This window comes from Oryzias latipes, chromosome 10 (genome assembly GCF_002234675.1).
Source record: "Oryzias latipes chromosome 10, ASM223467v1".
NCBI classification, from domain to species: Eukaryota; Metazoa; Chordata; class Actinopteri; order Beloniformes; family Adrianichthyidae; genus Oryzias; species Oryzias latipes.
In genome coordinates this window covers 21,590,305-21,601,774 of record NC_019868.2, presented here as the reverse complement: position 1 = coordinate 21,601,774, position 11,470 = coordinate 21,590,305, and the positions used below count along the sequence as shown (strand labels likewise).

General features: G+C 46.0%; 1 long non-coding RNA gene across 1 annotated transcript; it reads left to right on the top strand.

The window, feature by feature from the left end:
- The first annotated feature begins 10,578 nt into the window (after positions 1-10,578).
- Positions 10,579-10,946, top strand: LOC110015705. The gene is made up of 2 exons (XR_002290950.1): positions 10,579-10,624; positions 10,711-10,946. It is a non-coding gene; the product is annotated as an uncharacterized LOC110015705 (long non-coding RNA).
- Positions 10,947-11,470: the final 524 nt, after the last annotated feature.

The window sequence follows — 11,470 nt, the reverse complement described above, 5'->3', positions numbered from 1 at the left end:
TCAGAGTGGTAACTACATCTGGTAGCTTTAAATCGTTGTCTCTGTATTTAAACTTTTTAGTAATAATTGATTTAAGTTGCTGATATTCCAAGAAGTTATATATTCCATGTTTGTCTTGAAGTTCCTGGGGAGTTATGAATCTTCTATCAATAATTATGTGCTCTAGTTGTTTTATGCCCCCTGCTTGCCAAGCTGGGAAGTGGATAATCTTTTTGTTTATGAGGATGTCTGGGTTGTTCCAGATGGGTGTCATTTTGCACGGTTGAATTGATGATTTTGATATTTTGAGAAATTCCCACCAGGCTGTTAAGGTGGCATTTATATTGGTACTTTTGAAACAATCCTGTCTTTTAACTATTTGGCTGACAAATGGAAGATCTGACAGGTTGATCTTTCCACATAACGCCTGTTCCAAGTCTAACCATGAGTTGGTTTCTGGATTATTTTTTAACCATTTTAAGATGTATTGTAGTCTATTTGCAAGAAAGTAATTGTGGAAATTAGGTAATTCTAATCCTCCACAGCTTTTTGCAGATTTTAAAGTTTTTAGACTAATTCTTGCAGGTTTATTGTTCCATAGAAAGCTTGATATGGATGAGTCTAATGTTTTGAACCATTTTAATGGCGGTTGTGTGGGAATCATTGAGAATAGATAATTAACTTTGGGTAAGATTTTCATTTTTACCGTGGCTACCTTGCCCATAAGGGACAGAGGCAGGTTGGTCCAGCGTGTTAGATCGTCCTGTATGTTTTTCAGTAATGGGGTGTAGTTTAGCTGCACCAGTTCTGATATTTTGGGGGGAAAATAAATACCTAGATATTTTATATTGCCTGACTTAACTGGTATTGTGGGTCCTTGCTCCGCATTACTGTTCAGTGGTAATAAAACAGATTTATTCCAATTAATGGAATAGTCTGATATAGAAGAGAATTCATTAATGATTGTTGCCGTTTCATTTACAGAATGTATATTACTTAAAAACAGTAATATGTCATCTGCATAGAGACTAATTTTATGATGGCTGTGTTTGGTTTTAATTCCTTTGATACTCTCATTCTGTCTTATTGCTGCAGCTAGAGGCTCGATAAATATTGCAAAAAGAGAGGGGGAGAGTGGGCAACCCTGTCTAGTTCCTCTTCCAAGAAAAAACCTGTTGGAAGTCTGTTTATTAGTTCTAACTGATGCATTGGGGTTGTGATATAATATTTTGATCCAATTGATGAATGATTCTCCAAACCCAAACTTATGGAGGGCAGCAATGAGGAACTTCCAATTTACTCTATCAAAGGCTTTTTCAGCATCCAGTGATAGTATAGTCATTTCCTGGTTTTTGATGGTGGCAAAGTCTATTATGTTAACGAGTCTGCGGACATTGTCATCCGAGTGTCTGCCTTTGATGAATCCAGTTTGATCAAGGTGAATTATGTGAGGAGTGACTTTTTCTATTCTCTGTGCTAGTGCTTTGCAGATAATTTTTACATCTGCATTAATTAAAGAAATGGGGCGATAGCTTGAAGGACTCGTGGGGTCTTTGTCTGGTTTTAGAAGAAGGATAATGTTGGCAGAGTTCATGTTAGGTGGTAGAGATTGGCTTTCATTGATAAATTTTACCGTTTTATAAAACGTTGGTGCCAGTTGTTCCCAGAATTCCTTATAAAACTCTGCTGGAAAGCCGTCGGGTCCTGGTGCTTTGCTGTTAGGCATAAGTAACAGAGCTTCATGAAGCTCAGACAACGAGAGCGGAGAGTCTAAATTTGTGATTTGATCTTCGTTTAACTTGGGCAGGTTTATATTGTTAAGAAATGAGTTGATGCTTTGTTCTGATGGATTGATCTGTGGAGTGTATAAGTTTTGATAAAAGTCTTTAAACGCATTATTAATTTTTACCGGGTCATGGGTGACATTCCCTGTTTTGTCCATAATAGAAGCGATTGTTGATTTTTCTTTATTAATTTTAAGCTGATTAGCTAGAAATTTGCCAGATTTATTCGAGTTTTCATATCTTTCCAGTCGAAGCCTTTGTATCTGGAATTGTGTTTGTTTATTGATGATGTCATTAAACTGCAGCTTTAAATTTTTCAGGTCGCCCAGTATGTGTTCCTGTGCAGAAGCAGCATAAGCAGTCTCCAGGGTTTTGATTTTATTTTCTAATTCTAATAAATCTGCTTTCTCTTTGCGTTTTTTATGCGTTGAATAAGAGATGATTTTCCCTCTCATGACTGCTTTTGCTGTTTCCCAAAGAATACTTGGTGATATTTCAGAAGTATTGTTGAATTCTAAGAAGGTTGCCCACTCTTTTTTAAAGAATTCAATAAATTCCTGGTCTTTTAACAGAGACGTATTAAATCTCCAGGTTGAACCTGAGGGTGTGGGTACTTCCCTTGAAATAGTAACAGAAACTGGTGCATGGTCACTGATAATAATTGGATGAATGTTGGAACTTTTAATTTCTTTCAAAAGGGAGTTACTGACTAATAAATAATCTAAACGAGAGTGTGAATGATGAACTGGAGAGAAAAAGGTGAACCCCTTAGTGTTTGGATGACATGAGCGCCAAGCGTCGCAGAGACCCAGATCATTCATGTACTGCTTTAGAATACTTGCAGACTGCCATGTACGCTGGTTTGCTGCCGTGCTGAGTCTGTCAAGTTCAGGGTCCATAACAAGGTTGACGTCTCCTCCTATAATGATTGTGGAGTCAGAGTGAGCTGAGAGTGAGGTGAAGAATCTGTGAAAGAAGGAAGAGTCGTCAACATTCGGACCATAGATGCTGGCGATGCAAAAGTCTTTATTCTGAATGGATATATTAATGATTACAAATCTGCCTTCTGGGTCAGTTACTGTGTCCTTATGAGTAAATGTAACATTTTTATTAATCAAAACTGCAACCCCTCTTTGTTTGGAGTTGAAACTGGCAGAATACATAACTGGATACTGGGAACAGCACAGGAGATTACCAGCTGATAAAGATAAATGGGTCTCCTGCAGCAGAGCTATATCTGCTTTAAGATCATTCAGGTGATTTAACACTTTCAATCTCTTTGGTCCAGTGCCAAGTCCACGCACATTCCAGCTAACGATGTTAAGACTGTTCATAGCTGTTCTAACCGGGAGAGTGCAAGGCTAAATAGTGCGTGTGCCCGTCCGTGTGCGCGTGCCCGCTGTGCGTACCTGCTACACTGACAAGCGCTGTGCGTAGGAGGTGGACATGTCTTGGCTGTGAGCTGCATGTTGCGTGCGTCCTGTGTGAGCCTAAGTGAGGTTTTTGCAGTTTGTCAACGTGTGTGTGCGGGATTGCGTGTGCATGCTCTTATGCGCGCTAGTATGCGCGCGCGCCCGTTCCGTGCATAAATAAATACTCACCGTGGTTGCGTTGACTTTACCTGATTCACATATGAGGACATGGGAAGGGGGGGGGACAAGAGAAAAGAGAGAGGAAAAGAGAAAGAACAAAAAACAAAAACAACGAAACAACAACAGAAACATGAATGTGAGAGAAAGAAAAAACACTTTTCCTGAGAGGTGTGGATTATTGATGATCCGATTATTTCCTATTCAATTAAATAAGTTTGCGGGTTTCTTCTGGGCGGCGCAGATGTCAGTGCACCTCTGAAAGCCTTCAGCACAGCCAGGGTGTTACCTCTGGGTCCCGGAACAGCTTGCCATTCACAAAAAGTTTATCAACGGCAACCACCGCGCGTGCTCCAGCAGACAGGTGCTTCCTCCTCAGCGGGAAGAGGATTTTCCGCCGGCGGAGGATCTCGCCTGGAAACTGATCATTCACGCTGTAATGTGTGCCTTTCAGCTCGCGTCCTCTGCTTTTTACCTGCTCCTTTTGTTTATAATGTTCAAATTTAGCAACAATAGGACGGGGACGCTGATTGTCCGGCCTTTTCCCTCCGAGCCGGTGAACCCTGTGGAAGGAGATCTTCTGGACTTCCTCCTTGGGGATCTTCAGATGGTCTTCCAAAACTGAACTAAAGGATGTCTTTAAAACATTTTTCGGTTTGGGTGGAAAAAAAGACCAGATTTGAGAGGGTAAACTCGATGACATGTTTCTTACTCGGTTCTTTCCGCAGAACTCCATCGGCGGCATTTCAAAATGTGACAAATTCCTGCACATAAGGATGGCTGATCTCGCTCTGAGATGATATATATTCACAGCTAAGTCAGTTAGCTAGCTTCTTTGCAGTAAACCAGCAGGAAGTAATCTCTTGCAAAAACATTTATCTTTGTGGAATCTTGCTTAATCATCTCCATGATGTTGTGCAGCTCAGCATCTGAGGAGTTATGTAGTTTGGATTAGGCCCTCCTGCTATGAATGAATCTTATCACAGCCTCCACACTTTATAAAGCGACAAGCTGATGTTCTTAGCCCGAGAATTTTCACTCAGTGAGCCCCAAGTTTCAACTCTTCTTTTTGTCAAGTGACAATATTTGTCTGAGGCTTTGTGCCATCCACAGCCTTCACTTTCTGTAGTTTTGTACTGTCTTAAACCTAAAAATGTTATTTTTTTCCCTTTGAGTCAATAAGCGGTTGATGCTAGCAACATGTGATGTTTGCTTGCTTAGTTGTGACACAGTATTGCTGGTATGCATCATTTTCTATTCATCCCACCATATAATCTTGCTAAAATCTTCAAGTACTCCAAGTATACAACGTCATTTTGACAAAACACCATTTATTTTATGATCTTTTTGCTTCTATTGCATTTTTTTTCTTTCTTAACATAATGTTTTCATTTTATAACAGAAATAAAATTATTGTAGTACCGGTAATGAATAAATAAATGAAACTTTTTACAATTAGTTGTACTCCAAGGGTTTTACTCTTTTGTCTCTATGACGACATACAACGGGTCTTGTGTATTTTCTACATGCATATTCTTCTGTGTGCAACTCTCCTCTCCAAACTTAAATTAGATCAAAAACTTTTTGTCAGTTACTTAAACAAAACAACAACTTATAGTGCCGCAATTAACTGACAGTGTATCTTAAATGAAATAGTAGAAAAGAGAATTAAGATCAAAAAGTTCACTAAATTTTAAGCCAAGGTTTTTTCATAGTTTTATATCATTTTTTTGCAGGTTGTCCAATACTTTGTTTTGTTTCGGAGTCATCGCTTCACATCATGCTTGGGTCCTTTACTGCAGTGTCTTAACTGTTTCTAGATTGCACTTTCTACAGAAAAATTTGCTGGAGCTCCTCTTTTAGTTAGGTTTGGTTTGGCAGGTTTGGTTCTCACCTTGTGTCAAAGTCTCCTTGGGCAAGACACTGAACCCCACATTGGTCCTAGTGGTTATAGGTTGGCATCTGTGTTTGACAGCGGAGTCGCCATCAGTGTGTGAATGGGTCTATGACTGAAAAGCACTTTGGGCCGTAGGGAGCAAAGTGCTAGTAAAGGTACACACTATTTGAGAGCTTCATCCCCATCTGTATTAGCACAGGGAATAAAAAAAAAAAAAAAGTAAACAGCATATCTTTATATAGCACTTTTCTGTCTTTGTACTACCTTCTTTAAAATTGCTGAAGAATATAGGGAGGACATTCTTTCAGCCCTTTATATTTATATAGGTTCTTGTGTTCCTACTGATATGGTGCCTCTGTCGGCCTCCTCCCCCTCTCCTCTCCGCTTGGCTGCTGATTCTCAACACCTGCGACCACTTACCTCATCACCTCATCCGCCTTCATAAGGAGCCACAGGATCATCAGTCTTCGCCAGTCCGTTGCCCCTGATGGTGCATAGTTGGTCTTCAAGTCAAGCTATTGTTCGTTTGCTACGTCAAGTCTATGACTAAATCTGTCTCTCTCTACTCACCTTCAGGAATCCAGTACCACGAGTGGTCGCCTGAATCAGCCTCCAGCCGGTCTCGCCAATCTGTCCTCCCCTGCGGTCCCACCACGAGCCTCTGCCACCTCAAGTATCCCAACCTTCGCCAGCATCTGCCTATGGAGAAATCCACCAGTGACGCCGCTAACCTCTGTCTCCAGTTTGGAACCGACATCCAGTCCTGCTCACGCTCTGCTCTCTGCTCCTCGAATTAAATCTCTTACCTGCCACGCTCGCCTCCTGCTGTGTTTCTTCTGGGTTCCAGCATAAGGGTTCGAAAAGTGTTCTGTAGCCATGACAGAACGGACTGGCCTTAACCCCGACCCAGCTGACCCAGAAGGACTCAGATTAGCCGTTTCCCAACAAGGCATAATGCTGGGGCGTCAGGCGGACGCCCTGTCACAAATGGCTGCTGCCCAGCAGGATCTCTTTCATCGCCTAGATGGTATGACTCAGACCTTGCATGAAATAACTAGCCAGTTTTCCCAGGTTTCGCCTGCCGCAGTCCATACTCCGGTCATCCCAGCTTCTTCCGCTTCCGGATCGCCGTCCGCACCCGAAAACATCCGACTCCAACCGGAACCTTTCTTCGGGGATGTGGAAGCCTGCGGAGGATTTCTGCTGCAGTGCCAGTTAATATGTCAACAAGCTCCCCGATTCTATCAAACCGACCAGAGTAAGATCACACTCATTGTCAATTCTCTACGAAGCAAAGCTCTCCAGTGGGCCCAAGCCTTTCTCTCTGCCAATCCCATCTCTCACCTGTCTTATGAGCGATTCCTCGGCGAATTCCGCCTGATATTCGATCAACCTCGTAAACAGGAAGAGGCGACCCGGCGGCTGCTTGCCCTCAAACAGCGGAACCGTCCTGTTAGCGATCACGTCATCGATTTCCGCATTCTAGCGGTTGAAGCTGGCTGGCCCGATTTGGCCCTCAAAGGTGTTTTTTACCAGTCCTTAAATGAACAAATTAAAGACCACCTTTGTTCTCAACCGGAAGCACGATCCTTTGAGGAGTTAGTTTCCGCCGCTCTCAGGTCAGACGTTAGGATACGTGAACGCCAAAAAGAACGGAATCATCCGCCTCCACGTCATCCGACTAAGTCAGTCCACGCTCCACCGATCGATCCAGGCCCTTATGCTGAATGTCCTGTCCCCTCCAAGACTATGGATGAACCCATGCAGATCGGTCACTCAAGGCTATCAGAAGAGGAGCGGCGCAAAAGACGCGAAGCTGGAGCCTGTTTCTACTGTGGGGCTAAAGGCCATTTAGTCTCGGGGTGCCCAGTACGTTTAAACTCCCAAGCCCCTCGCTAGACGACAGGCCGCGAGGGGAGTTATCTGCCACAAATTCTGGTAAAGAATTTATGTATTTACCTGTCAAGTTATGCCTCGATCTCCAAGTTCATGATCTTCGGGCCCTCGTAGATTCTGGGGCGGAACAGAGCCTTATTGACTTTCATGTAGTTAACCACTTGTCTATCCCCACAGAGCCCCTAGAAACCCCCATTGAAGCTTCTGGCCTCGGGGGACAACACCTGTCTCGTATCACCCACCGTACCAAGCCCATTCTACTCGTCACGTCAGGTAACCATAGGGAATCAGTTCAGTTTTACATCACCCAGTCCGCGCATACTCCCATAGTGTTAGGGTTCTCCTGGCTTAAGTTACACAATCCCCAATTTAACTGGGCTCAAGGATCTGTCACTCAATGGAGTTCGTACTGCCTCGCTAACTGTTTACTGTCCGCGGTTCCTCGTGTGTGTCCCATTGATACCGAGAATCCCGTCTCGGTAGATCTTGCTTCCATTCCATCATGTTACCACGACTTAAAAGCGGTTTTCAGTAAAACGAAGGCTAGCGCCCTTCCCCCGCATAGACCTTACGATTGCGCTATTACCCTCCTTCCTGGTGCTCCTTTACCTAAGGGGCGGCTATTCAACCTGTCGGGCCCCGAAAGAAACGCCATGGAACAGTACATCCAGGAAGCGCTTTCGCTAGGGCACATACGACCCTCCTCCTCCCCTGTGGGGGCTGGATTTTTCTTCGTGGAGAAAAAAGATAAGACACTCAGGCCTTGTATCGATTACCGCGAACTTAATCAGATCACAGTCAAAGATAAATACTCCCTGCCACTAATCACATCCGTTTTTGACTCCGTTCAACAAGCTCGAATCTTCACTAAATTAGACCTCCGCAATGCGTACCATTTGGTTCGCATCAAAGAAGGCGACGAATGGAAGACTGCATTCAAAACCCCCTTAGGCCACTATGAATATTTGGTCATGCCTTTTGGCCTCACCAACGCCCCTGCAGTCTTCCAGAGGTTAGTTAACGACATACTCCGTGATTTCCTTAATCGGTTCGTCTTCGTATACCTAGATGACATTCTCATCTACTCTCAGGATCAGGCCCAACATGAACACCACGTACGTCTCGTGCTGGAGAGATTATTGGAAAACCAGCTTTATGTAAAATTTGAGAAATGCGAGTTTCATGTTTCAACCGTTCAGTTTCTCGGCTATATCATTGAGGCCGGTTGCATCCGACCTGATCCTGCTAAGTTAGAGGCCGTCACCAACTGGGCTCCTCCAGACAATCGGAAAAAACTTCAACAGTTTTTAGGCTTCGCCAATTTTTACAGGCGCTTTATCCGTAATTACAGCAGCATAGCTTCTCCCCTCACGCGCCTGACTTCTACTTCTCACCCCTTTGTCTGGTCCACTGAAGCCCAACAAGCCTTTGATAAATTGAAAGAACTGTTCGTTTCCGCACCCATCCTTATCCAACCGGACCCATCTCGCCAATTCATCGTCGAGGTCGACGCTTCTGATACCGGTGTGGGGGCCGTCCTCTCCCAAAAGGAAGACTCAACAGGCAAAATGAAACCTTGTGCCTTCTTCTCCCGCAAATTATCACTGGCAGAACAGAACTACGATGTCGGCAACCGAGAACTACTTGCCATCAAGCTAGCTTTGGAGGAGTGGCGTCACTGGTTGGAGGGAGCAGAACAGCCATTCATCGTCTGGACCGATCACAAGAACCTGGCCTATCTCCGCTCAGCCAAACGGATCAACTCCAGGCAAGCTCGTTGGTGTCTCTTTTTTGACCGCTTTAATTTTGTAATCACCTACAGACCCGGATCCCGAAATGTCAAGCCTGACGCCCTGTCCCGAAAGTACAGCCCATCAGAACGCGCCCCAGCCACTATCCTTCCCTCCACCTGCGTCATCGGAGCCCTCACGTGGGACATCGAAAACAAGGTACTCCAAGCCCTGAGAGACAATAGTAACCACCCTCCTGTCCCCAGGGGTACCTTGTTCGTCCCTGCTGATCTCCGGTCCGAGGTCATCACCTGGGGGCATACTTCCCGCTTGGCTTGCCATGGGGGGGTTCACCGGACTCTGAACCTTATCCGCAAAAGGTTCCATTGGCCTGCCATGGAAAAGGACGTGCGGGAGTATGTCGCTGCCTGCTCCACGTGCGCCCGATCAAAATCTTCATCCTCAGCTCCGGCAGGTCTGCTTCATCCTCTCCCCACTCCCAATCGACCCTGGTCCCATCTTGCCATGGATTTCGTCACCGGTCTCCCCCCGTCACACGGTAACACTACTGTCCTCACTGTTATTGATCGTTTTTCGAAAATGGCTCACTTCATTCCCCTTCCTCAACTCCCCACGGCCACTGAAACTGCTGACCTGATGGTCAAACACGTTTTTCGCCACCATGGCATCCCTATGGACATTGTCTCCGACCGTGGCCCCCAATTCACGTCGCAAGTGTGGAAGGCTTTCTGCTCGGCCTTGGGGGCCACGGTCAGTCTCTCGTCCGGTTATCATCCCCAGTCAAATGGCCAAGCGGAGAGAGCGAACCAGGAGCTGGAGGCAGCTCTCCGCTGTCTGGCGGCACAGAATGAAAAGGACTGGTCCACCTTCCTGGTATGGATAGAGTACGCCCATAACACTCATCCTTCATCTGCCACCGGGATCTCTCCTTTTGAGGCCGCCCTAGGGTACTCACCACCTCTGTTTCCATCCCAGGAGTTGGATCTGGCAGTGCCTTCCGTCCACCATCACCTCCAGCGTTGTCAACGCGTCTGGACTCAGACGAAGGCCGCACTCCTCCGCACCAAGGAGAGCAACTGCCGGATCGCCAACCGTCGCAGGGTGGTGGGACCCGACTATCAACCAGGTCAGAGGGTTTGGCTCTCTACTCGAAATATCCCCATTCAGGCATCCTCCAAGAAACTGGCTCCCCGATTCATCGGTCCTTACGTCATAGACAAACTCATCAACCCTACCTGTGTCCGTCTTCGTTTGCCCAAAGCCCTGAAGGTCCACCCGTCGTTTCACATCTCCCAGATCAAGCCAGTCCAGGACAGTCCTCTGTGCCCGCCGTCCACTTCCCCACCGCCCGCCCGGGTCATCGACGGCGCTCCGGCCTATGACGTCAGCCGGATTTTGGACGTCCGTCGGAGGGGTCGTGGATTCCAGTTCCTGGTCGACTGGGTGGGCTACGGTCCGGAGGAGCGCTCATGGATTCCCCGCTCGTTTATTTTGGACCCCTCTCTCATTGAGGATTTCTACCGTGCCCACCCTGATCGCCGCCCTTGACCGCCTGGAGGCGTTCGTTGAAGGGGGGGTACTGATATGGTGCCTATGTCGGCCTCCTCCCCCTCTCCTCTCCGCTTGGCTGCTGATTCTCAACACCTGCGACCACTTACCTCATCACCTCATCCGCCTTCATAAGGAGCCACAGGATCATCAGTCTTCGCCAGTCCGTTGCCCCTGATGGTCCATAGTTGGTCTTCAAGTCAAGCTATTGTTCGTTTGCTACGTCAAGTCTATGACTAAATCTGTCTCTCTCTACTCACCTTCAGGAATCCAGTACCACGAGTGGTCGCCTGAATCAGCTTCCAGCCGGTCTCGCCAATCTGTCCTCCCCTGCGGTCCCACCACGAGCCTTTGCCACCTCAAGTATCCCAACCTTCGCCAGCATCTGCCTACGGAGAAATCCACCAGTGACGCCGCTAACCTCTGTCTCCAGTTTGGAACCGACATCCAGTCCTGCTCACGCTCTGCTCTCTGCTCCTCGAATTAAATCTCTTACCTGCCACGCTCGCCTCCCGCTGTGTTTCTTCTGGGTTCCAGCATCTGGGTTCGAAAACTGTTCTGTAGCCATGACACCTTCATCCTAATATGGCCATGATATTTCTACTCCTATGACCTCCATCTCGATTTTCCATCCTCACAACGTCAGGCGGTACGTATTTATTTTTTATCTAGATGTTTAAAGTCCCACCCTGACCCTATTTTGATCTATTCTATTCTATTCTATTCTTCTTTTACTTATGCAATGATTATGCTTTTTATAAGTCAAAACTATAAAAAAAACTGTCTCTTTTTCTAGAGCATACAGTTTTAGCAGAATGGCAAGAGTTCATTAGAAACCCACCTCTGAGTTGTGGTAGGGACTGTTGGTGCAGAACGACTCCCCCCCTCTTCCCCTCCCTGTTGCTGAAGGCTTGGATTAGAGAGATTGCAACCTACCCAGTATATTTTTTTACGCCAGCAATCTATTCTGTTTTTGAACTTGCCTGTTCCCAAAACATTGTTTTATACATGTCATCCATCATCCGA